We start from the raw sequence: 27,457 nt of genomic DNA, 5'->3' as shown, positions 1-27,457 counted from the left end.
GGCTCTAATTATCCTGCCGCGCGGATTTGGACTTAATAACTTATTCCGTATGTGATGGCTGCAAAATGTAAACATTTTGAAGATTATTTTTGCTTTTCAGCTCCTTCGCAGTTGTACCCGAAACACATCAAACAACTCGATTCATATTCATATTCCACCACGTGGAAGACACTGGCCCCTGGACAGATGTGCGCAGAGTAAACTGTGTCACCCATAAGCAGTGCTGTTTACATCTGGCTTAATTCTATATTTAAAGCTGGAAATTGCCTGGAAATTATATGAAAGTTGAAACCTTATGTTTTAAATTTGTACGTACGTGTGTGTGTGTTTTTTTAACCTCTCTATGAGCTGTACATAATTTATTTGCAGTTCATACATTATTACCTTCCTCTGCTTTTAGGAGCAAACATAAGCTTTTCCAAATGATGTTTGCTTTGATACCCAGCCATGCTCCACAGCAAGGTGATGTTGATTTTTCTCCTTAGTATTTTGCATACCATTTGCATTAAATTTCCCATCATTTAGCAAGCCAGCCATAAAAACGGCTCTGCGCTCTGCGATTTCCATCATTTCACTGGCCGCTCTCAATCAACTCATGGGCAGAAGGTTCCGATGAGCAAGGTAATTGTTTCTTTCGAACTTTAATCATTTTTGTCTTCCGCTCTCCAGTTAAACAAGTTGCATCAAACTGCTGTAGAGGCTTACTTAGACAATCGTGTTTATTTTATGCAACAGTGATTTTTCCAGTTATAAGGTAATAACGGAGATGTTGTTATAAAATATGTCAGTGTGGCAGGTGATAAAATGCTTGAGCAAGCATGTTACATGTGTGGGGTAAAAAAAAATCAATGTAGATCTACAGAGGGGAGACGGGGAGAGTGTGTGTGTGTGTGTGTGTGTGTGTGGCGTGCGTGTGTGAAAGTGTTGAACTGGTGCAGGATTTAGAATATAAATGTAATGAGGTTCTCCTGTTAACAGTGAGAAATTTTAATGGGCCTGTTTTTCTGCTCTGGAGCAGAATTCATTTACGGACTGCACCGTCTTTGACAAATACGAAAATATATGGAAATGGGAGATTGGAATAATGGTAATTTATTTAAATGATTTCATTCAAGTACTCATAATATGTAGCATCACTGTGGTAACATGATGACCACAATAAGCTCATATTTGGAGCAGATGTAAAAAAAATAAATAAAAAAAATTCAGTTTAACATAAAGTTCCTCTAGACTAGTGGTAGCAGAAATTAGCAAACACCTGGTGGAACTGTGAGCCTGTTGAGCTCATTATACAAACCTCTTCGCACCCCACTTACAACCAATCTTCTAAGAATGGTTGGTAATGGCACAGTGAGGAGCATTGTTGCAAAGTCTCAATAAGAGTAGGAGCTTCTTAAAGGGACAGGGCCCAGTTTCAAGGCATCGAAATGCATTTTCTAATAGCTTTTATCACAACTGGAGGTAATGTAGGTACTTGATTGTGCTTTAAAATAACACTATGGGCCTGGAAGATACATAAAAACGCCCCTTTAATGATCTTATGTTGGGTTTCCCTTTTTAATAAGCCTGAACCATCAGAATTAACAAAGAGGATTACTCAGAATTTACCACTGTAATGAATCTGTATTGTACAAATGAAGCTTTTTAATTAAAACAAATAAATGAACATAGGTATTTTAACTTATTGGGATGCACGTGCATGCTACAAAAGATCGCAATTAACGTTCAGTGAATGTTGATATGTAATAATGTGCTTACTAAAAACATTTAGTCACAATATAAACTCTTGACTTCCCTTTAGTCTGATTCGTTTAACATTGACAGCAGGCACTCCAGCTGAAAAGCACAATGAAGCAAACTATATGCTTCAAAACTGAACTGAAATGAATGCAACGCCTGGAAAAAAAACACATTAAGATGTATAACAGCTAGCAGCGTGAGTCAGCTATCAAATCTGTGGGGATGAGAGCTTGCTTTGAAATAGAAAACATGAAAGAAATTCCAACGCCAGCTGACAAAAATATCAAGATATCACAGCTGCAACAATTAACGCTTTGTTGGCCAAGACAGAAACTGAAGACTGTGGTTGAAAAACGCCCATTGGGAAAAAGAGAAGGTACTAATGAAAAAAACAAAAAAAAAAAAAACAAGAAAAAAACAAGAAACAAAACTTTTCTTTCTATTTGAATCTTATGAAGCAGGTAATTAAAAAGTTTCCAATGTCCCAGTGAAAAAGTCTCAATCTGAAATATTTTTCTTATGGCTTTTTTCCCAGAGATTTTCTGGAAATAATTAGCTCAGTTTGAGCTTACTTTTTTAACAAGCTTTAACAAGAAGTGCTATGAGCTAAAGTATAAGCCGGCTTAGTGGGATAAGTCCTGTGCACTGAATACTGACCACATGCTTTTGTGGTTCGCTGATACTGTATAGTTTGAGAATGGGTAAGTAGGCTCTCTGGAGTCTGGTCCTCACATCCAAAGAGTTTTCTGACACTGAAGCCAAAAAGTATTGAAATGCCCTGACATATGAAGGACTGAACAAACACCCAAAGCCCTCTACTTCTGGTTTTGTCGCTGCCCAGGATTTCCCTCATACTTCCAACCACCGTTACAGCAAATAAAATCTTCCTGATTGTGCTGGCTTTCGAGGGAACTGTAAAGTAATGAGAAAATGATACACTTGTGAATACACTCGTGACCCCTCTGTGTCAAGAGTGTCTCAGCTTGCGATGGTGCCGGGTTTAAAGTCAGGCATGCATAATGGCCTTGTGCCCGCCGCCGCCGTCGTCGTCGCCTTTTAAAGATTTCCAGATTTTCCGAGCCATTACCTTTGAGAAATGAGCGCCGGCAAAGAGTGAAATATCCCGTTTGGGCCGTGTGTTCCTCGCCAGGGTTGAGGCACGCAGAAGAGGGGACCTTGTTTTGTCAGTAAATCAACGTGACCTGTGAGTCTTGTGGTTGCGCACAAGGGGCGGGGGGAACCGTTGGCAGCCCCAATTCTTCAGATCTGCCTTTTGTCCTCTGCATAGCTCTCTGTTTCCAGTGGTTTCTCTCAAATACCTGCACGGTGCTTTAGCACCGAGAGGCTTTTCCGAACATAATAAAAGGTTTGCGTTACAATTCGGTTTTCTTGTGCAGTGGCTTTTCTAATTTGCTCACTACTCCAATTAAACAGAATAAGAATAGCAAAGCTTTCTATTTTCAGGAGACGGAGAATTAAGACCTCCCCACCATTAGAGCTAATGGGCCTTGTCACCACCGTCTCCATTCTGTAGTTCAGCATCCAGCAAAGGGCCAATAAAATGCGACTTTATTTGGAGAGACAAAGACGTTGCCATCCTCCGTTTCCCCATAAGGTCTTTATTGAGATCAATATTAAAGTTTTTCTTCACATCTCGGTGATTTCTACTTGCATATAAGACACTTTAAACAGTGAGTCTGTCTAAATCAAAAGAGACATGAAGCAAAATGTGAGTATTTTAGTATATTTACTTGATACCTGATCTTTTCACTTTTTTTTTTGCTACCTTTCTTTATTGCTTCTGTGACAAGCAACTGAGTCCAAGTAGCTATTTGCTCTCCTGAAAGTTGAAGTATAAACATCCAATTTGCATCACATCTGCAGGTAATTGTTATGCAGCAGGAGAGAGGAAAAAGTGAATAAAAACCACACTTGATAAGCATAAAACTTCAAATTTTGTTTCTTGGGTGGGTGAACTTTGTTTTTTGCTTAAAATTCATTTAGAAAAATGTTGTTGTTTTTTTTATTTATCTTTTTTTTAATTTTTATTCTTGAACCAGTTTGGAGTCATCAATATTTTTGACCACATTTTAAACGTTCAGTTTTCCGTACACTAATTCAATTGTCAGTCTAAGTAGGGATGGATGATGGGCTGAATGCCTGATATGACAAATCATTATTAATCTCTCACAGTTATGTTTTCATAAAACAATTGTAAAATGTGAGTTGATGAAGTCAGTTTAGACGTTGTTCATCAATGTGTGGCCTCATATTATTATTATTTTTTTATTATGACAATTATTACTTTAGTACAAATAAGTACATTAGGTTTGGTTGAGCAAGTGTTTTTCCATTAATTTTAGCACTTTCTAGTGTACGTAAAGCTAAAAAAGGCCTAAAATAGTGGAACTATAAACATAGTTTTAGTCTCAGAACAACCTGCCTTCACTCAATACCTGCTAAATAGTAAAAAAAAAAAAAAAAAAAAAAAAAAAGCACAATAGAAATTCTATTATTTATCTTAGACAAATACTGTTGCTCCATCAATCCTCGCTGAAAAGATTCACTGCGGATTTGTTGCGGTCCTAAAAATGCGGTTTGTATTCAGTCCAGGTCTTTATATATTGTCAAACTGTAAGGTGTAATCGGCTTTCCTGTAACCACTACGGTATTGGATCCAGATGGCTGTTGTGATTCGATGACAAATCATTGGCACCAAGAGGAAGACGGCTTACTTATCAGAAGTGGGAGACTGAATTGGGGCTGAATAAAAAAAAATAATAAAAGGTGATAAATAGGAAATAATAACATGTAGGATGAAGGAGAAGCATAAAGACAGGATTTTTTTCTCCTTTGCTGGCATTTACCTAGTTTATTAGCGTGTTATTTTACTCACCATTCTCCCATCCAAGGATTGCTAGCAGCTTTTCACACAAGCAGCTATTTGCTGTAAAAATAGATCCGCATGATGGCTTAGTGAAATGGTGACTGTAAAATAATTTGGCCCTTATTCCTTCTATATATTTAAAAGATAGATTAATAATCACCATTAATATTTGTAGGATTAGAAGCACAGCATTGGTTCCATAAGATATTAAATGACCCATGCTAATGCAAACATGCACACATTTTTAGTACGTATATTATGTTTGCCACGGTCGCCATTTTAAACAAGACAAGTCATCTTATCCAAAGTTTTATAAATAATAAACGGATTCATTTAAGAGGCATTGCTCCGTATTCGTGCTGCACGTGCAGAAAAACAATGTTCTTTGTTTTCTGCCTTTCACAAAAGTAGCACAAAACTGACGTTAAGCTACGAAAAATGATTCAACAGTTTAATGCTGGTCTTTTAGTGCTAGCCTCTTTAATCACTCAATGCTTTCTCAAGTACAGTATAAAGAAGTCCGGTCCAGTCAAGCGTTTAGCATTTACTGTAATTCATAGCCAGATGTTTCGCCAGATGCTTGCAGTAACATTTTAACTGTTGAAGCAACGAGGCAGATTTCTTCCATGTTTGCATTCACATACTTTTAATTAAGCTTAAAATTTGTCTTTATTGCAATGAGGTAAACATTAAACAGCTGATTGAGTTATTTTTTTTTTCTTTTATATTGTGTAAGATCATGACCAAGTGTTGAGATAATAAGCTGCAAGATAAGCAGGGCCAATTCATTTGCTAATAAATGATCCAGTTCATTCTAAATTCAGTTTACATTCATTTCACTGATTCCTATTGTCATAGAATCAGAATAAAAACATTTAAAAAGAGGCATTGAGGAGTCTAGTGCAAAAATCAAGAAAATAGTGGGAGCAAAAGACACGCATAAAATGGAGGATACTGCAAAGCAATACACCCAGCTAAGCACTGAACCCATGAGCCAGGAGCACTTTCTATGGAGATCAAAACCGTATAAGATTTGGGCTTACTTGGATTTCTGTTCCATCAAAGGGAAGCCTATAACATGATTTTAAAAAATGTATTCAAATGACCCTTGTTTACCTTGGCTTTCAGCTGCGTTCGTTTCTGCATGTTTCGGCTCGATGAATCAAATTTACATGCTGCGACACCTACGACCACAATAGAGCCAGAGATCAGGGCGTTGGGGGTTAAAGCTGACAATTGCAATAGTTAATTGTTCTGAAAACTTGAAGTGACTGAGCAAAGAAACAGCTCCCTAATGCCCTCCAGATAGAGCACAATGATAAGTGAGTGGAATGAAAAACTTTTCGTTCTGCCAGGGTCAATTGTTTCTGCGTTGATTTCATTATGTAGCGGAAAGGAGCCGGGTAATGTGCTTTCTTAATAGCTGTTTCTTTTTTCCCCATCTTATGGGTAACCACAACAACAACACGTGAGAATAAACCTCAATTCGCTTTTCTTTTTGGTCACAATAAGCTGCCTTACTTACAGCGGCCGACCCAATTAGACAATCTGACTGGTGATTGACGGCATCCATTATTTTTGGCAGGATCCTCTCGACATATTCGAACAGACACATTAATTATCACGGTTTGTCACTTGCGTCGTGCGTTGCTGGAGGCCTCTTGACCGGACTGGCACAATACATGAAGTGCGCGCACCGAGCCGTTTGTCGCTAATTTGTCATCATTTAAATTTAGGCTGCGGAGAGGAATCTAATTATGAAACCAAAGCCACGTTTTATCCCTTTGGAAAGTAAGTGATGAAGACGAGTCAGCCTGCAGAGTCTAAAAGCTATATTTAAGAATGGTGTCACTGGAGTTAATCCCATTACAGGGCCAAAAAGGAAGCCATGGTTTGGAGGGGGGGAAAGCACTGAAAAGGGGATCAGGGTATGAGATTCAGTCATCCAAGCTTACATAGAGGTGAAATTACAGTTTAATGGATTAAGCCTAGGCGAGTCGTAATGATAACCCTAACCCCGCCTCTGTAGAGGTACGCTCTCACTGCCTCAAAGCTTGACAAATACACATTGGGTCTCTGCGTTTTCTAACTGAATCGCATGAGACTCGAACATAAAGCCCCGTCTAGCAACGAGATAAAACCTCTTTGGCGCCCAGCGGATCCATCTGGGGGAAGGCAGATGACTTGTACAACCGCGCCATGCCTCGACTCACAGATGGGAAGCCAGCCCTGGCGGGATTTCTCACCATAACGGGAAGACGTCCGCATACGAGGGCCTTCCTTTCCGAGTGTGTGTGTGTGCGTGTGTGTATGCGTGTACACGCACCTTCTCAATCTTCCGCATGCAAAGCATTTGCGAGGGTGTCCGCGAGAGCGTACGTACATGTGTGGTGAGACCGTGGTGTCGACTCTCGGCGGAAAAAGGGTGGGTGGAGGAGAGGTGCTTTGACAAGTGTGTGATGCATGCTAGTGTGACGGCAGCAGCCGTGGGAGAGGGCTGGGGCTGGTAACCCGGGAAGGAGAAGCTCGCAGACGTCCTCGTTACCTGTTTTCTCAAAGCGGTTTTTGGCGAAGCCTTCCAACACGGATACAATTAGCTCCACGGTGAGACGGTGCGTTTGTTTGTCCTCATTAAAATCTTAAAGTGCAAACATGTAAAAGGTTGTGCTTTTGGAAGAAGTACTAGAATGATTGTTAGAAAAGCTGAATAAAACATTTTGCTTGCTCACATTGTAACCCCTCTCGGAGGGTTACAGGCCCCTTCTCCCGTTAAGTCTGAAAGTACTTCTGAGGACACATGGCTTTATCTGGCATGTATGCACTACTCTCAAATACATGCATGAATAAATCATCTTTAGCCATTGTGCTACATTTTTCTTCTGTGGTTTGGTATTTATGAGGGAAAATACAACATACAATACACAGTTGGGCATTTTACTGGTTGGCTTATTCCAGTGAAAACGATTACCATCCTACCATGACCAGTGGAGCTAATTAGTGAGAAAAACAGGCTTAATGTAATCTGTCAGTTTTATGGATCACAATGCAAATTTACATTAATGTAGGAAGAATCGTTTTAGTCTGTAATGAAGGCTGTGGTATGGATGCCCACAAGACTAACAAAAACAAAAAAACCAAACCTTTATTAGGAATTTCTCATCACTCATCTTTGTCCATGCTCTCCATGTCTTGTTTTTTTTTGTTTTTTTTTGTGAATTTGGTGTTGTCTGACTGTCAATGTGATGCCCGAAGTGATCCAATATTAGTTCACATGAACTGATTTACTCTTTTCTGTGTCAAATACCTGAAGAGGGCTGCACAGTGGCGCAGTTGGTAGAGCTGTTGCCTTGCAGCAAGAAGGTCCTGGGTTCGATTCCTGGAGTTTGCATATTCACCCCCTTTGCCTGTGGTGGCGCTGCACCAGGAATTACTGAAGGAAATGATATGAAAACCTCTGGAGACATGAGTGCAACTTCCTTCTTCACAAAATCTAAACAAAAATGGATAGCATCAAATTTTAGCAGTTGTACAATTGTCTTTGGTAAAAGACCATGAGCTCATTTCTTCAGCTAACGCCAGGTTGTATTTACCCAGAAGGCCTTGTGCTATTGTCTAATTCCTGCTCCAGTCAGCACAAGCCATGCAAGCGGTCTCCAGTCCATTAGTATCCACATCACTTCAACTGAACTGAGACCTAGGTTTGTAGGCGGGCCAGAGTTTGTTTGTTTGGCATCAAAGTTAATTTGACTCTCCTACTCAAACGAGCAAAACTTTCTAAACAGCCTAGAGTTGAATTAAAGTGGACCAAACAGGGCTGGTGTGAACGAGCCCAAAGGATCATAATGATCAAGACGTTCCCTAAACCACTGGGAGTGCTTCAGGGATGAATGTCTGGTCTCTCTGGTATTTTCTCTGCTATGATATGAACAGGACAGTGTTTAGCGGCTTTGAAACTATAGGTTTTAAATACCTTGATAAACCCCATTACAGGTAGCCTGCCCCCGTCTATATCAGGCAAATCAGAAACTAAATTATAAGCTCTCGTGGCAAGAGATATTTATTAATAAAGGAAAAGACTTCTTGTATTGTGCCATTGTTTTGACAGAGCTGTTGACTAACCCTTTTGATTTTATTCATATATCAGTACTTTTGCAGAAAATAACAAGTTATAACAGACTAACCAGTAAAATAGCATGTAATTGGATTCTTGGCGTCGGTGCTAAGATAAAGAGCTAATTTATATAGCTGTAAAAGCTGACCTGGATAATCCCGCAATGAAGCGTGATTGTGAAAGACACAGTTTGAAGTTTATGCTTTACTTGCTTTTCACCTTAGGATTAGCCAATCATGATAATAATATGTATGGGAAATGTATGCAATAAACAAATGAACTTGTAAAAATTCACACTGTGAATTATTTGTTTGTGATTTGTGAAACATATTTTAGATTAATGAGCTGGATGACACACTTTATGATTAATTGAGTGCAAAAGCAAATGGTTCAGATAAGAAAAAACAAAAACATCTACCTTCAAAGCAGCATCGGTGTCCAGGAATATCATAAATATTAAAGAAAGATTCTGTGTCCACAAGCAAATGGAAGCTGTAAGTTATGTAAACTGGTTTTATAGTGCGAGATATGAGAATTACAAACAAATTAGAAAGTCGTATGCCTTGCTGTTAATAAAGAGCCGGTGTAATTTGACTGATTACAACATACAGACACTTCATATGGCCCTTTAAATGCCTAATTAATCAGTTCCTCCAGTTAGCACAAGCAATGCAGAGAGTCTTGAGCGGGTCTTTAGCTGCCTGACCTCAGAAAGAAAGTTAAAAATAATTACACTTTTGAGATCTCAGCCAATCACTAGAGCTTAGCATCTACAGTCGACATGAATGGTTGTAGCTCAACAAAGACTTGAAATGCTTACAGATGCTTGCAGCACTGCTGCAAAGCTTAAAGAAGCTTAGTTATGTTGATGCAAGTCTTCAGAGAGCCACTGTGGGGACTCTGAGAATGCTGGTCTGCACAAAATACTATTAAGGGAGGATAAACAAGGGCTGGTTTCACTGCATTTTTAATGCCCTCCGTAGCCGAGCAAGAATAATGCAAAGAGGCAGGTTGTAAAATGCACACAGGTTGGAGCTGCTCACATTACTGCGCCGTGTGCAGGAGATAACTGAAAAGCTCATTTCAATAAAGGAATTTGTCGCAACTTGTTTCACTGTAAGTGATATTTAAAGTGGCTATATGAATTTTAACTCATCACAATTCTGAACATGCATCCCGAGATACAAGAGACACTAATTTCTTTGTTTCTCAGTAATATGTCTACCAGCTCGAATTAAGGCTAAGTCGTTTGACAAAACGATTTTTATTTTTTTTTTTTTTCATTTACATGTTGTTAAAATTGGGCACCGATTTGCATACCGGTTTTCTAATAATTTTTATTTAACTCCAAATGAAGAACCAGCGGTGTCGGGGGAAATTTACAGTACAAGAACAGAAAGTGAAACATATTGTCGAGATGCATGACGATATTCTGTAGAGTCTTGGATCTCCAACATCACTAGTTGTTTTGGCCCTGATGCCAACGCAAATCATTTAGGATTACAGAACAACATTTACATGTTGTTCTTCACTCCAAATCCTTTATTACTTTAGCGTAAAACTATAAATCTGAGAAATGAATAATGTTTCAGCAGTTTTCTTCCCAGACAAATCCCACAAAGGGATACATATTATTATGTTTAGTATTTGTTTGCCATCCTGGAGGATTTGTCATCTGTCCAATACAAAATTAAATTTCCTGCTAAGCACTACATACCATGATCTCGAGTGATGTCATTAGCAGCTTCTTTTCAGACAGAAGGGGAACACTTCTGTGTTATTGAGGTAACATGCCTATATGTCCGTGGTCATAATGTAATCTTTCTAGCACCTGTAACCACTTGGGGATTTCAAGAAAATCATGCTGGGATAATAATTTTTTACCTTGTTGAATGATAAAGAAAAAAGAATGTTTTTTTCTGTTTCAAAGAGTGTTCAGGCAATAGTAGGAAGTATATATTACACAATAGTTTTCCACCAACTCCCACTTCCAGGTATATTTTCTGTATCACCATGAACCTGTTCAGCGTTTTTGGACGGGCTGGAGAAGTTAATGGGTCACCAGTTAATTAAAGGGTGCAGCTATAGAGAGCAATGCAATCAGACATGTACACCCAGGGAATATGGTATTTAGTTATGTCAACATGCATGTTTTGGTGCTGTGGAAGGAAATCTGACTACTAGGAGAGTCCCACACCTGAAATCCCACTGAAAAGCAGAAATCTTTTTGCCTTGAGGCAGCAGTGCAAACAACATGGTATCATGCTGGGCAGAAAACACTTAATTTACACACAACATGCTAATTACAGAACAGTAAAGATGAACCTCACTGATAACATGAAAACTCCTGGGGAAAGCATTTTTAAATTATTCACACATTATCATAGCTAAAATCAGAGCAATTTTAATCAGAATATTTAATTTAATCCAAATTCTGTTGACATGCTCAATTACATACATTCCAATATGATCAGAAAAGGCAGTTTGAAAAATGTCTCACTATTATTAAAAGTCTCAAAAGTGATGTTATTTTTTCTTTTTTTTTTAAGTTTTCTGTGTTGTCTGTATTCTCCTTGCTAGCTATGGCTTTCCTTGCAACACAAAGAAGTTTGTCAGAAATATATTTGGTTGTATTTGTGATCATGGTCAGGGCACCAAAACAGTGAATCACTCTTATTAAAAACTACAAATAGCTTAGTAGCAGAAGTGCTACTATAGCTAATCAAAAATATGCTTTGCTAGCTACAGTGGCTCCTATGCTAGCTATATTAGCATCTATGCCAGTCACTCTAGAGAAGCTACTGTAGCTATCATAGATGCCACTGTAGCTAGTCAAAAATCTCCTCTGCCAGCTACAGTAGCTTCTCTGGAGTGGGCATGCCACTGTAGCTAGCATACATGACACTATGCTACTGCTAATCTATGCTAGCTCCAGCATACCTGCAACAGTAGCTACAGAGGGTTATCATAGCTACAGTGACATCTATGACATGTTACCGTAGCTATCATAGATGCCACTGTACCTAAAATTTAGCAGGTGTTTAAAACTGTAAGTTAAAGTATAAATTGTTCTATAAATATAGTTACAAGAAATGCACAGAAGAAACATTTTAAGTTAAATTACTGCATACTATTTAACATAATTGTGTTGCGTGTAGAAAATAGAGGCAATAGGATCAAGCTATACATAATGTATAGTGGCAAGTTCCTATTTGTCAAAAAGTGACAAAACTACTCCACTGCAAAATTACTAGAAGAGTTTTGCTCTAACAGCACCACAAAAAGACGACAATTTTTATTTTCCCCACTTAACTCAATTTAGTAATTTGTTGTAACACCTGTTATATAACCTTTGTTTCAATTATTATGCAAACCAAATAACCCAGCAGAATGTCATTTCATACTGAAAGCCGGTGTGTGGGAGAACTATTTCAAACTTTAATGCGGATGAGGAGGAATTAATTTACAGCTAACAAGAAAGGTTTCATATCTAAAGCGCTTAAAGAGAGCAGAGGATTCGCAAATGCTATTCTGACTGTGCATTCCTAATCAATTATTAATGCTGCAAAACAAATTCCACTGCATGTCACACACCAAAGACCCTCAATGTAGATTTTGCTATGAAAATATTCACTTATTAGAGGAACCTTCTTAAATAAATGCTGCAAGGACTGGATAAATTTAAAGTAAAGCTGGACATGCAGTGAAAACAAGTACAGACTCACCTTTTCAGAAAACAGCAGGCAGCTTCCCAAACACATCAAGTCCTCAGTTCCAAACCAAGAATTAGAAAATCAGTCATAAATCTGGAAATTGTCACTCTGTTTGGCACAGAGAGCTCCCATCATCAACTAAAGGCACTGAATATTCAGCACCCAGCTTCAAAGAGTCAGAGTTTGAATACAGCATAATGCGATGGCAATCAAAGGTTTGGTCATCCCCGGACAAAATGCGTTTCCCAGAATGCAGAGAAAAGAAACTCATCTCTGAAAGGAATAAAGCTGGAGCCAAAAAAGTTGAAGTTCTTTTTACGTTTCAGCAAAATTATCAAATCTCTTTTGATCTCATGTAATAAGATTAAGTTATTAAATTTTGAGTGAAAGCAAAAGATTTTAAAAGGAGCCAAAAAACAAACCCCTGAGTGAACCAAAATTTTCCAGTTTAAAAACTTAGCTAGCAATAAAGAAAGGTTGCATTTAGTCATTAGTTTACAATAAATTACCCTCATATGGCTAAACATTAAGCCATAATTTGTCTTGTGGAACATTTTCCAGTTTTGGTAGCATAATGTATTTTGGCTAACTCTTTAATCTAGAGATAATCTGTCTGAAAAAACCCAAACACTTTTATGATGCAGTTAGCATGTTAGCATTCTGTCTAACCAAAACAAAAACCTTTGGAGAAAGAATATAAGAGTTAGGGTTGTCTCAGGCTATTTAAATATAAAATAAATATTTTCTCTAAAGGAAATTTACCCTTTCTAGAATCCATAGTGTGGCAACATTTTTGCACAAGTAAAACTGAAGAATTCGCCACAGTCTTATGTTTTTGTGCGACAGCATTTTGGTATCAGTTTAGAAAAAAAACAAAACACTGTCAAGGAGTGGCGGACAAGATAGAAACGTTGTGTGAGTCAGTATTGCTGTTCTGTGTGACGGGCTAACAATGCTGCACCTGGCGTCTGATTCACAGCTTCAAAACTGTCGTTTAAAATCATTGCAGTGACGTCAATGAGGACCAAAATATTTTAGCATCCAATTCTTGAAAACACAATCTATAATTTTGTAAACCTGTATTGTACCAGGTAATACGCCGTAAAGGTTGATCTCTGTGCTTTTTTTAAGGTTGCGGATTTGAATTTTGCTGCTAAACTTAGGTTCTTTTTCACAATTTTAAAAAACTTTTATGTGGTTTATTATTTACTGACAAGAAATGTAATTGTGCATCATTTGTGATATATGAAACCTTTATTTCTCAAAGTAAAAAACTATTTTTTTGTACCAGGAGGATCCTGCTTGAGGAAGTCACCTAAATGGAAATATTATAGACTAAATAAAGTGTCTTTAAAATAGAAATTTGGGATTACTCAAAAGTTTGTAAAAAACTGAAAGTAGTTTGAATTTATTTTGTAAACACTTTTTCTGCTATGATGTATATAATGCTTAATATTGTGTACTATCTCATCTAGCGCTACAATCTTTTGCCTAATACCATTTCCTTCAAGTGAAAATAGTACAAAACATGATTCATGTAACAAAAAAAACTGTAATGAATTGGACAGCGAGTTCAGTCGAAAGTAAATTCAAAAGCAAATCATGTTTAAGTTGCTTAACAGCTATAAGAATTTCAACCAAACCAAAACCTGTGTATCATGTTTTATACCATCTCAGATTGCTTTACTAAACAAATGAACTATAGCAAAATATCCATCATCCTATTCCAGTTCCAGACGTTCATCTTAACCAGGTCCTGGTATTTCTCTGAAAACCTTTTGACGTCAGAAGGACTTGCTCACGGCTTCAACGCAATTAAAGAACCACATATTGCCAGGAAACAGTCAAGAGTTTCCTCTGACTTGGCAGGACTCGTTATTTTATCGGTGCCTGACTTGTGATAAGAAGGTTTTCCGTGAAGTAAATCTCGGTGACCTCCACAGTTCCGATTTAGAAAACATTCACATTTTTCCCTTCTCACACAGAAAGAAAAAAAAAAAAGTTACATGACGTTAATTTATGCTACCGCCAACTGAAGGAAGATCTCAAGTCATTTTTAGCATTTCTATTTTAAGAAATCATTCTTCAGTCACACTGAAGAAAACGATGAATCAGATGAGTATGCTTAGAAAGGCTTGAAAAAAACAACATACTTCTTGTGACCCATGAGGTAACCTGAGCAGCATACTGAAAATGCTGTTCTCTTATTTACTCCCCACACTGGCTGCTGCAGTAAATTTTCATGTCTGATAAATGGCCGTGCGGTTTGAATGGACTCGCCACTAAATAAATCTAAACTATTTCCTTGAAATCTCAGTGTTTTCAACAGGCCGCAGACATATTTTTACGCCGTGCCCTCCAAACGTCTGGAAAGCGGCCAGCTTTGAGTACATTGCGCATTTTTTATTTGATGATTTTATTGCTTCCCCCCTGCAGCCATGCAGCTCGACCCACAGCAATGCCGCAGCTAGGAACGGAGAATACAATACAACACAACTTCTATACGAAATGGAAATGTAATACAAGTAGTCTCGTTTACTATGTATAAGAAAAATTGGACATTTGTTGGGAACGGAAATGTTTCACGGAAACCTTACCGATGTCTTGTTAAGTTTTCGTAAACGCTAATCTTAATAGAAATTCACGTATTTGATCAAAACGTTTCATTCGTGGCTTGGATCTTACTGTGTGCCAAAGCTCGTTTTCAGGCTCGCTTTGACTTTGCAGTCAACACGGCGCTCCTCTGAAGGAAACTAAAAAAAGAATGAAATTTGGCATCTGTCTGCCGTGAAATCAAAATTCCCAGCTCAGGTCCAAAAGCAGGACTGAAAAAAATAAATGAATAAAATAAAATATACAACTAGGAATGGAAACAGTCCTTGCTTTCTGACTGCTCCTGCGACAGATTCCAGAGGAGCTACAGCATATGTAAATAATGGCAGGGACCCTACGCAGTGTGTGTGTGTGTGTGTGTGTGTGTGAGGAAAGAGAAGAGTGGGTGTACAGTAGCACTAATGGAAAGCTCCTCTCCATCAGGAAGCTTTCAGTCGCTTTATGAAAGCAACCTGCTTTCTTTTTATTCCCTTCTCCTTTCTGCAAAAGTGAGTAAAGCGCCGTGTTTCCAGAAGAACACAAACGGGTTAAGGATTATTATTCCTGTGTTGCTTATTTCTTGCAAAAATAATTTCTGGGCGTGCTGTGGTGGGGTAGGTAGGGGATAGCGCAACCCACATTTGGAGGCCTTGAGTCCTCAACGCGCCGTCGCGGGTTCGATTCCCGGACTCGACCGACATTTGCCGCATGTCTTCCCCCCTTTCCTGTCAGCCTACTGTCATATAAGGGACACTAGAGCCCACAAAAGACCACCTGGAGGGGAAAAAAAATAATAATAATAACAATTTCTTCTGAAAATATTTTCACATTTTGTGCTATTACAAATCAAACCTGAATGTTTTTTATTGTATTTTTTTTCAAACCCAAAGAACAGTAATAAAAAGTTCACATCACTTTTATTGTTATTACAAGATCACCATAAAATATCGAAATAAAATCTTCAGTCCATATCGCCCACCCTCAGTAATCTAACTTAGCTTGAGCTATTTTAGAAACAAAAGAATGAACAAACATTATAGAGGTACGCAATCTATCGCCTACATTTCAAATAAAGTTTACTTAAGTTCGCAGTCATGACATGTCAAAACGTAAAAAGGTTCTCGGGGGGGGGGGGGTATGAATATTTAAGGCGGAGTGCATCTTACAGTTCGCTTTCAACCTTGTTCCTGTCTTTCCCTTAGACTTTTGGAAAAATGATTGCTCTGAATAATTGATGATAATGAATCATCGGTAGCTCCGAAACACTTGAATGTGTCACATTTTGAAAGCAGCGCTTTGGTTTCCCTTGTCTAACATCACACATTGTCACAGATACTGCTCATCTCACCACAGTAGCTCACACTGATCACTGGCCCATGGCTGCAAACTCATTCATGACTAGGAGAAACAACAACCCTGCACAACCAGAGACAAGGAGTTCCTCAACTATTTCTAAACAAGCTCACGTAGCAAACTACAAGTCCTGACTTAATATATTTTGACTAGGGCTGCAGCTAACAATTATTTTAGTAATCAATTATTCTGATTGATTACTTAGTCGATGAATCGTATGAAGAAATTGGCACATTTTGCAGAAATCAAATCAGCTTTTTTAAAAAAATACAATATCAGATATACTTTGAAAATGCAGATAAACAAATAATTCAATCCTTTTTCAAATAAGCTAACGATCATTTTTATTGCCCAAAATCCAATCAATCAATCAATTTCATTTGTATATTTCAGCAGCAAGCCATTTCAAAATAATTACATCATAACAATTCAGTAGCTTTCCTTGAGAACGCTTGGAAATATCTGCAGCCAAATAAATTCTTCTAACATGGGTTGAAAATACTTACAGACAATGGTTTTCTTTAATATTAAACGCAGAACTAATACGTTTTTTAGTAGTTTTAAGCTAATTATTGTTCTGAGTTTGTGGTTCCTTCAGCAAATGGCCGTTTCTTGAGTCCGTATATCCCAGTTAGGCCTGTCACAATCATTTTTGTTGGACAATCAATTGTCCCAGAGGTTATTGCGATAAATGATAATATTGTCGCATTTTTCAGTAATACAATGGTAATAGAACACTTCCTAACCATTTTAAATATCCAAAATAAATAAATAAACAACAGAAACAGCAAATGAAATGAATTGTAAAGTATCTGTAAACAAAACTGTTCTTGATAGAAAGAAAAAAAACTATAAATCACACAAACAGAACTTACTGCGCTCGTTTTAACTAATCAGGCGATCGATTGATTTTTTTTGCTTATTGCGACAGGCCTAACTCCAGTTAATCCATCCATCACTAAATTAGATGACGACTGTTTTAATAATCGATTCATCACGATTGATCCGATAACTCATTTCAGACCCACTTATTGGATTGCCTTGTTGACAACAAAAACTACTTTTGGACGGAAAAGAAATAAGGCATGAGATCACCCCATGGGGGTGTCTACCTCTACCTTTTTTTTCCAAGAGCTGTGAGTTTGAAGTGTGCTACATGCTCTGAATTTATGACAAAGAGAAGGTGAATGGGAGCAGCAGACAAGAAAGAAAGAAAGAAAGAGTACAGACAATCAACATAAATATCCTGCAATGGGGTCTGAAAGGAAATGCAGCAGCAGCAGGCGCCGGACTGTCAGCCAAGGCTCTGATTAATGACAGCTCCATAGTCCGGAGGTGGTGTTTATTCGCAGTCATACAGCTCTTCTCTCGGCCCTGGGCATCGCAAAAGTAGATTACTCCTCTGCACATTCACTCATTATAAATCAAACGTCCTGACATTACTTCTAGGAATTATCCCTCCCCTGTCTGCACCTCGGCCGAACGTTTTGCGAAATAAATATATTACGTCGCGTACAAGACAAATAGAATTAGCTTTTCACATTAATAGCCAGAAGAGGGATGATCCTTTTCATTCCAATAAAAGAGTTGCTCCGTTCTGCCTTCAACGTAAAAAGGGTAAGCGATGCGACGGCGCCCAGGTAAGTAGGGTCATTTTTTATGGGAGCCACGTATGCTAGCAAGACGAGCTTCCTGGTTCTTTTTAAGCATGTAAATTAGATTCTTAAAAATATGGAAATCATTTTTTGGCATACACTGACATTAACTTGAGCTAAATGGTATTTAGAATTAAAAAAATTATTTCTTTTTGGTAAATGTTGAGCCTGCCTCCAACGCCAGAAAACAGCAGTCAGAAAAAAAAAAGTCTAACGCTAAGCTAGCAATGTGAGTTAAACAGCTGCACTCTGACAGAATGGGTTTGTTTTTAAGACAGGTAATCATTAAGAATGGATTGCAATTTTCAAATCAAACAATTTACTCGTGACTGGTATTTGGGCGCATGTGGGCCTCTTTAATGAAGGAAAGCCAGGTTCAGCACTGGCTAATTTGTGATCCATTTTCACAAACTACATACCGTACACCAACGTTCCGAGTTCAAATTACACACAGGGTGTTCGGTTCCACCGAGCCCGGTGCTAATACAAGTGTGGAAGTTGTTGGTCCTTTGTCCTCCTCCGGTCTGGCCCTGCTGTTATTGTGAGTGGATGTGTGTGTGTGCGTGTGTGTGCATGTGTGAGAGGAAGTGTAAGTTTTGCCTTTCTGTCCCTGCCATCTCTGCACAAGGTTCCAAAATTATCACAAAATTCAAACACCAGCTGTTCTCACATTCCTGCACATTTACTCTTGTCTTGCGGAACCGATTTTTATTTTCTTATTTTCAATATCAACCACAAATGAGTCAAAAAACAAAAAATCTCAGTCAACAAGGCTTTCCCAGGGTGGTTCCTAATCACAACAAATCAAAATTATTTGCTTCGAAAGACTTTAATTTTATTGGCGGACGTGTAAGAAATGTTGTGCATATCCAATCATCCTTTGTGTGCTGCATGAATGAAATTCATGCAGCACATCATGATAGGTTGCCATGATGTCCTTCACACAGATCTTTTTCTACAAACTTTATAAAGCCCTTATGACTCATTTGCAATGTATTTCTAAACAATTTCTGTCATTTAAAGGGATTTTCAGAGGCCTTCACAGTAGTGAGGTAACACAAAAAGCATTGAAATTAAATACGAAATTAATATATTAATCTATTTCAAGTTGGATTTTTTAAAATTCATTGTCTTGTTACACACTGAAAAAAGAAATCAGCTGATCCAACTTAAAAAATTTTGTTAATTTGTTGAAAGTTTATCGAAGTTGTCATGTTACAGAAATGTAAATGAAAAAGGTTCTGACAAACTAAATTCAGTTACATTTTTAAAGTTGGAGCTCCATTCTCGTTTTCAGTGCACCTTAGTCTTCGAATTGTTACATTGTGCAAATGAGGATATATTTTTTTTAAAGGGGCAGTGTTATGTATTTACCAGGCACATAGTGACATTTTATAGTTCAATTATGTAACTGCGTTAACTTCAGTCTTTAAAAACTCTGGCTCTTCCTGAAACTCCGCCTTCAGGAAATCATCACAATATGGCTCCTCTATTAACCCTTTAACAACATTTTGACCAGCATAGCACTGAGAAGTTTCTCACATAATGAGCTCAGCTGATGCGCAGTTCAAGCAGGTGTTTGCTAATTGCTGCTGGCTAGTCTGAAGGAGCTGAGTGGGGAAGTCTGTGAGGCTGAAGCTAGGCAAGGAAGCTGCAACTCTGAGGAGGAGCTGCATGCAGAAGGCGGAGCTACATCCACCCAGGTGTTTTGCACAGCTGAATGGCTGCCATGGGAGATTCAAGTATTTCTGAAACGGTAATGAAGGAATCAAGGCAACACTCCAAGTATGTTTTTGATGAAGTAATAAAATTATAACATGATATAAAGCTATATATATAGATCTATCTATCTATCTCTCTCTCTCTCTCTCTATATATATATATATATATATATATATATAGAGAGAGAGAGAGAGAGAGAGAGATATAAGGAAGTCAAGAGAAGAAAGTCAACTAGAAGGAAACTTCGGCACTCTTTCATTACACATACTGCTCATAAGCAGGGCTCCTTGGATTTCTATTGGATTTATAGTGATGGGTTTAGAATCACAATAAGACCTCTGACACAAACGGCAGATAGCGGGAGAGATGAACAAGCCTTGTTTTGACAGGCAATTGTAAGAAGCAGCATATTTGTAATCTCTGAGCTGTAAAGTGTTGATATTAAATTGTCACATTAATGCCAAAGTTGTTACAGTAAATGACCACCCTCGAAGCTGTACATTGGCACGGCATCTGCACCACAATCATTTATTTTTCATCTCTGCAGCTGTCCGTGTTGATGCTCGCATCTGCGGGCTGATTTAAAAGGCCAGCCTCAAATGTTGGCCGACGCACAATGGAAGAAATCTAAATCCGTATTGAATTACGGCCCTGTTTGCAAACTCGGATCGTTTGTTGTTGTTGGTTTTATTTTTGAAAACGCCATCACTGTCAAAGGGTTTATGACCGCTGTGTTCATTTTACACACTTTTGTCTTTTGAGCACAGACAGTAGCGACGAACAGCATTCGTCACAGAGCCGTCTTTCAAAAGAACGCTCAGACGTAGCTGCGGAGGAGTTTGCTTATAATAATCTGGAAAGTAATCCTACATGAAAATGCGTTTGATTTCTGGTTTTGTTTGTTCCCCACAGCTGCAATTGTGAGATTACCAGAATTACGCACAAGTTCAAATATTTAAAATGTTGAGCTGTGAGAAGCAACGAACAGTGTTTTGTCCACAATTGTGTATTAGGTGTGTCAGCAATGCTTCAACTCACCTCTTCATCTGTTAATGCCTTTTCTTTTTAAGTTCTTGTAGCTAAAACGGACTAATTTGACTCTTGGGATCGTCTCTGTTGCTCGAATTTTGAAGCCATGCTGCCTTCCTAGAAGTGTCTCATTGTGTCGCCCGACATTAGCAGAGCTCATTGGCATTATTTCTGAAATGGCCCCACTACAAAGGCTTCCCGCAGTTTTCTAACAAATCTATTGTTAAACGCCTGAGATGTTTGGCTGGCGCCAACGGGAGCGTTCTGACTGGGTGCTCGCTTGTACTGGAGCAGACGAACAAGGCAGGGAAGAAGAAACACGGCCAAGGATATTATTAATTGTGTGATATATGGTTTTAGACATAGGAATTTGATTGATTATTGGGGATTCAAACAAGCTGGAGATCCACGTGGCTGAATCATGGAGGCCACAGATTAGGCCTCTAAGCAGCGTTTTGTAAAAATCAGTTTAGATTTTGTACAATGTGACACCCAGTTACATTTACTATGTTTTTCTTTTTCCCCAAAAAGTTACTAGACATATTTTTAGAAGTAGTTTTACTCCACCCCACCTTTTACTTTTACTTGAGTGAGATTTCTGGATATACTACTCAGTTTGAGAAACTTCAAAGAATGAAGAACAAGCATATTTTAACTAAACAAGCATTAAAATTTGTTATTTGTTTGTACTAGTGCTTTTATCTGAGTCAAAATGTAAAATTTGTGCAGAATTTTGCATTTATAGTCCATCTGATGACATTGTAAAATATTAAATGTGATTATTTTGATTAAGTACTCAGTACTTGAAAAGCCTTTTTACTGAATTTTCTTTTACACCTGAACAATTTCTTGGATGGCTACTTTTTACTTCTACTCGAATAAAAATATGTTAAAGTAGTGCTACTATATAAATTTATTGCAAAAAAGTGATATATCTTACATGTTTTTGATATCTTATTACAGCTCATACAGCTAAGTCTAGAATAATATATTTGATTACTTAAAACCAACAGGCTTTATCTTGTTTATTATGGTCTATATTATTATTAGTATTATTTATTTAAGTACAACACAAATATTTTCTTGAAGCACAGTGTAAGCTGTTGTATGTAGCTTTTACAAAAATGTATCACATTTAGAAAAACTGTCATCATGATATCACAGTATTGTATGAGACAGATAATCTGCAAAAAAAAAAATTAAATAAAAAATCTGTACTGTGACTATGCCGTCACAGTACAGTATGAGTTAGACAATGAGAAACACACAGCTCCCAGTCAGAAACAGCCAATCAGATCAAGGAAGAGGGTCTCATCGCTGTCAATCAACCTCCTGTACTCACTGCTCCATGTGCTAATGGCGGAAAAAAACAGCTTATTGTTACAGGAAAACCTTTTCTCCACATCACCGTTAGCTATGCTAATTAGCCCTAGCCGTGTTGGCAGGCTACGCTGTGGCGAACCAACTGTAGCTTAGCAACGAGCAAACAGGAAGGCATAAACATGAGAGTGATTAACAGCAGTAAGACCCTCCCACTGGAAGCACTGGGAGAAGAAAGGAGCTTGATATTTTTCTCAGATTATTTGTCTTACACTGTCACGACAACAACAATATCAACTGCTATGTGAAAAACAATTTTTAATGAAAGTTACATACTGCAGCTTTAATTCCTACCTCCTAGTTGCTTTTAGGTAAAATAAAAAAACGTCAATGGTTTTGCAGTTGCACTTTCGTTTTAGATTGTTGTGGCACTCAACTACTTCCACCTTGACAATTCTGGCCCACATGGCAAAAGCATTTGCACACTTCTGCTTTAAACGTTCCATTAACATGCAGCAGCAGAGAATAGAGAATGGATGAGGGAGAGTAAAAGCAGAGGGGAGCTGGGAGATGGAAAATAGCTGGGAAGGTGGGAGGGAGACCAGGACGCTGCACGAAGAGAGAAACCTGTAGCTAACATGCACAACCAACAGAAAGAAACATTAATCTAAAGAAACAAAGCCAAAAAGCACAAACAGTAATAACTGCGCAAGTGAACTAACACAAAGAAACAAACTTAAATTGCAAGATCTGGTAATTAAGCGACAAAAAGACGATCTAAACAGAAACCTAAAGTTCAACCATGTAGTGACAAAGTTACTCTCCCTCTCTGAATTTAACAACCAGAATAAATAACTTTCTCAATTCTATTCCAATTTATTTAAGCATAATCAATTTTGGAGATACAAACTTAACTTTTTTTTAAGCTACTCTAGCTACTTTGTTTGTAGAAAAATTGCTCCAGCAGCTGCCTCTGTGGGACCGACAGACGTTCAGAAGCGAGAACAAAAGCCAAGGTGGTGAATGTATTTTTCATGCAAAGCCAAGCCCCGTCTTTGACATGCGCCACTCAGATGCATTGACAGCTCTCTTTGCTCTCCTAAACTCATGAAACATTTAGTGTGTGTTTGTTGTTGTGCGCCGGAGAGATTCAGAAAGGAGTAAGCGGTAGTTTCTGCTCTTCCAAAATCTGTACTGGCGGATCTCTGACATATTTCATTTATCTTTTAATCTACCATTTCTGTTTCACATTTCTGCTTTTTTATCCATTCTTTTTTTTTTTTTTTTTGGTAGTACAAAGAAGTATGTGTTTAAATATTAAATCGAGATGCACTGCAGTGATTTGTTGTCCTGGACTCCTCTAATAATGAACCACGTTCAATTAGCCGGCGCATTTGTTTTGATTGTGAGCTAGCTACAAAGCGACGCGGTCAGGATCCAAACACCTGACCTCGATATCCAGCCAAAGTTTTTTGCCATGCTTTGAAATTCTACTTTTCATCTGGCACCAAAACTCTCTCTTTGTGTTCTCACACATACAAATTTTGTTCCAAGTCCGACGCTTCTCGTGAGCCGCGGGCCTATGTAATATTAAATCTGAATTGTTGTCCTCATGTTGGCGCTTTGAAGTTGGCAAACATTTGCCAAAGCTGGCTAGATGTGAGGCGGATTGTTCATTTATGTGCTAAATTGTTTGAAAAGAATAACTTAGAGAATACGATACGCAATTCTAGATGTTTTGTTGTTCTGCATGGCGAGAGGCGAGAAGAGAGAACCGGGGAGTGTTCCAACCACTTACCCTTCCTTGAAAAACCTGACTCAGAAGAAACTGAATGGCTCGGATTCTCACCCTTGAGATTTAAAGCTGCAGTGTGTAACTTTTATTAAAAGAAATGTTTTATCATATTTGTTAAAACTGTCACTAAGCCGTCACAGTACAGTATGAGTTAGACAATGTGAAAAAAAATAAATAAATTAAGGTCCTCTACCTCCTCCCAGTGCTGCTATTGCCATCTGCAGAAACACACAGCTCCCAGTCAGAAACAGCCAATCAGAGCCAGAAGGAGGGTCTTAGCGCTGTCAAGTGTACATGCTGCTCAATTTGCTAATTATGGAGAAACAATTTAGAAACAACTTACCATTACAGGAAAACTGCTAATCAGCCACCATATGTGGCTATGCCAACTAGCCTGAGCATTCACTTTAGACACTGCTATCAGAAAAACGCTGATAGATGTGAAAACCCACATGTGAAAACCCTGAGAGCAAGGGGGAGTGTGTGAGCATGCGTACACAAGTATGATTGACAACTCTTAAGGCTCTCCAGAGTCGATCAGGATGGCTCTGATTGGTTGTTTCTGACCTAGAGGTGTATTTCTCCACATGGGAATAGGACCACAAGGAGAATTCTGGAGACTTACGACCATATTTTATAAGGTTTCTCTGGCTTTTTTTACACCCAAAGCGAAAGCTGTGTCTGGTTTGTTGGCCCAACATCAGATGAGACCCTGAGGGTTTGCATGGGAGACACCTTCTCCCTCAGCCGCACTGCTCATGAACCCTACATAGGTTTAGAGATAAGGAACAGCCTTAAAAGAGCCCAACCTTCACTGGAAATGTCTTCTTAGACAGGCAGGTTGTTTGGCATCTCCAGGCACAGACATTCAGCTATTACTGGAGCAATCCACACCTGACACCCCAAGTGGAAGGCCATGCTCCTTGACCAGAAAACACCGACCCCTTTAAGGTCGGTGGGTGTTAGTCTCAAAATCTAAGATTTTGGTGTATAAAATGCACATCAACTTGTGCCTTTTACATATGTTGGATACGTAGTAGGGTTGCACAATAAATCGTCCCTGATTTCCTTAATTTTGAGACATCGATGACTGGCCAACCATTATATGTGAAGCCAGTCTTTTACACTGATCTCATCTATCTCAACAAAGGTCCAAAAGTCAGCCACTGACCTGATTACTACATTTAGTAACATTTCAGACAAAGAAAACTGGCATCAGTCAAAATTGGAATCAGAAGGTCAGGCTATTGAAAGATCGGTAATCCGTCATCAGCAAGAATGTTGCAGTCAGTGGACTCCTTATACGTAGTGCTGGACAAAATCACTGGACTTCAACCGAGGAAAAGTTTCTCAGAAACAGTTTAAATAGCAAATTTGAAAGAATTGTTGGAATTTGTCCTTTAGCATGTCGTTGCTTTGGCCGGACCCACCTGAGTGGGCTGTTTCATAGAAAAAGATATGGTGGTATTTTTTTAAAATTTCTTCATCCACAGAGAGTTTGGAGTAGAACTATTAATATTCTATGATGAAACGAGTCAATTGAAAAGGTTCGGGGATCTGGGCAGGATTTTGTTCTAGATATATCCAACTGAAGCAGTGCTTCAGTCTGGGGTTCTCTATGTGTCAAACGCATATATATATAAATATATATATATAGATGGAACCTCACATTTCTTTGACTTGTGGGCAGTAAAAATTTTTAACTCTCTTGAACTCAATTACTACCATTCACGCTATGCACACATGCAAAAGACCATCAGCAGTCGTTTCTACCTGCACATGCTGACACCGTTAAAGCTTCCAGCAGTTGGCTTTTTACGTCACACAACAGACGGACATTAATTTGAAAAGTCAGAACTTTTTTGCCAGAAGAAAACCGATGTCAGTTACTCGACTCCTCGGGTTTTATCCTGGCTCCGTCTCAGGTGCGGGATTCCTGACACGACGCCGGCTCCTCGAGATGAGAGCCCCGGTTTGATGGGGATGGGAGATATCGCCCCACTTTCTGTTTATCCCCCCACGGGAACGGTCCTCACTCTTTCCTCCTCGCCTGGCTGAAAACAGAGAGCCGCTCGCTCGCGAGCGAGCGCACGCTGGAACAACTGTACTAAATACAGCCCTGCAGTTACCATAGAAACCAGCCCTGGTGCACCCTGACTAGTCCCACTGTATCTCATTTTGCAATTGACCCAGAAAAACACTGGGAGGTTGATGTTTAGTTTTCTTTGCAGTCGAAATGTTTTTTGGGGATTTTGTTTTTTTATAGGAGAGGCGATGCAACGGGCAGAAACAAAGAGCCGGCCGGCGGGATGACGGATCAGCGCAAAGCAAAATGCCTTCTAATGGAGACCGAAGGGGGAGGAAGTTGATGTGGGGGTGTGAAAAGGATAGACACGTATACACGTGAGAGCAAGTGATGAAGCCAAAGACGCTTCAGGGAGAGTGGATTTACACTGACAACAAAATCGAAAAGCGCTGCAAGCCTGGCAGTAGCTAAACTGAACCGGACAGCACATGATCACACTTGAAATAAATCAACTTCAACTCCTGCTGGCACCTTTCGGAGGATAAAGGACAAAGTGACACCATTTTTTTCTCTTTCTTTCTTTTAAAGAAATTGTGTGGCAGTGCTGTTTTAAAAGTTACATAAGGCAAGGTGCTGCATTGCATCAAAAAAAAAGGGTTTTCTTTATGCCCTTTTTTTCCATTTGTACAGGTTAACACTTAATATAGTGCAAACAACACGACTAATTTATCACATTCTTGAAGAGCAAACGGCTTTACTGACAGCAAACTCTGATTTTAACGACACACTTTCCTCTTTATGTTCCTGTGTTAGGAGCCCGGAACGTCCAGGCAAAGTTACCTCATTCATACTGTTCTCTCTGTTCCACTGGGACGTTATTACACTGTTCAAATGGGTCACAGGCAACTCATGATACCGCAGCCGAGCAGGATTCTGCTAAACGCCATAAAGCATCTGCATCATCGCCGCTCCTTTTACGAAAATAATGCCACGTAACTGTTGTTCATTTTTGGGGGGCTGTGGGGGTTTTTGCACTTTTTGTCTGAAGGAACTGTTAATGGCTCTGATTGTTTCCAAATTTTTCATCAGGGGAAGATAGCCTGTGGTTATCAACATCCGCCACCAAGAGTCAGCTGTCAAATGTTTGAGATCGTGTCATTTAGTGGTGCGCTACTATATGACTTTAAGTTTTATCCTGATATTTTGTGGCATGACTGTGATAATGTTAAAAGTGGCAATAAGACATTTTTACTGCTATTTTTAGGTACTGCTTTTGAAAAAAAAATACAATTTGTAAAATGCTTCATCGGGACACCAGTCACATAAAGAAATGTTACTTGTATCACTAAACTGCACACAGTAATTGCCTTTAATCGTATTTTTCATATTTATCGATACCCTCATTGAACAAACAGTGGAGAAAATAGTTAAACTAACAATCCACACAGTTTTGGGGAAAATTAAACATCAATAAGTGGAAGTTTTAATAACAATAAATCAATTATTTATCACAA

The 27,457-nt window shown here is 38.6% G+C and overlaps 1 protein-coding gene across 3 annotated transcripts in view; it reads left to right on the top strand.

Annotated features, from left to right (window-relative positions):
- The window catches only part of lrfn1 (leucine rich repeat and fibronectin type III domain containing 1), a 176,747-nt gene that overhangs the window by 32,249 nt on the left and 117,041 nt on the right, over positions 1 to 27,457 (top strand). The window contains exon 1 of one of the 3 annotated variants that reach the window (XM_044119222.1): positions 15,411 to 15,552. The exons of the other annotated variants lie outside the window; for them this stretch is intronic. The gene's annotated coding sequence lies outside the window, so the exon portion shown is untranslated. Of the gene's footprint in view, positions 1 to 15,410; positions 15,553 to 27,457 lie in introns of those variants that run through there. 3 annotated transcript variants of the gene reach the window in all.

Source organism: Gambusia affinis, linkage group LG06, assembly GCF_019740435.1.
Source record: "Gambusia affinis linkage group LG06, SWU_Gaff_1.0, whole genome shotgun sequence".
In the NCBI taxonomy this organism is placed as follows: Eukaryota; Metazoa; Chordata; class Actinopteri; order Cyprinodontiformes; family Poeciliidae; genus Gambusia; species Gambusia affinis.
The sequence above is the reverse complement of the archived record's forward strand: the minus strand, read 5'-3'. Positions and strand labels throughout refer to the sequence as shown.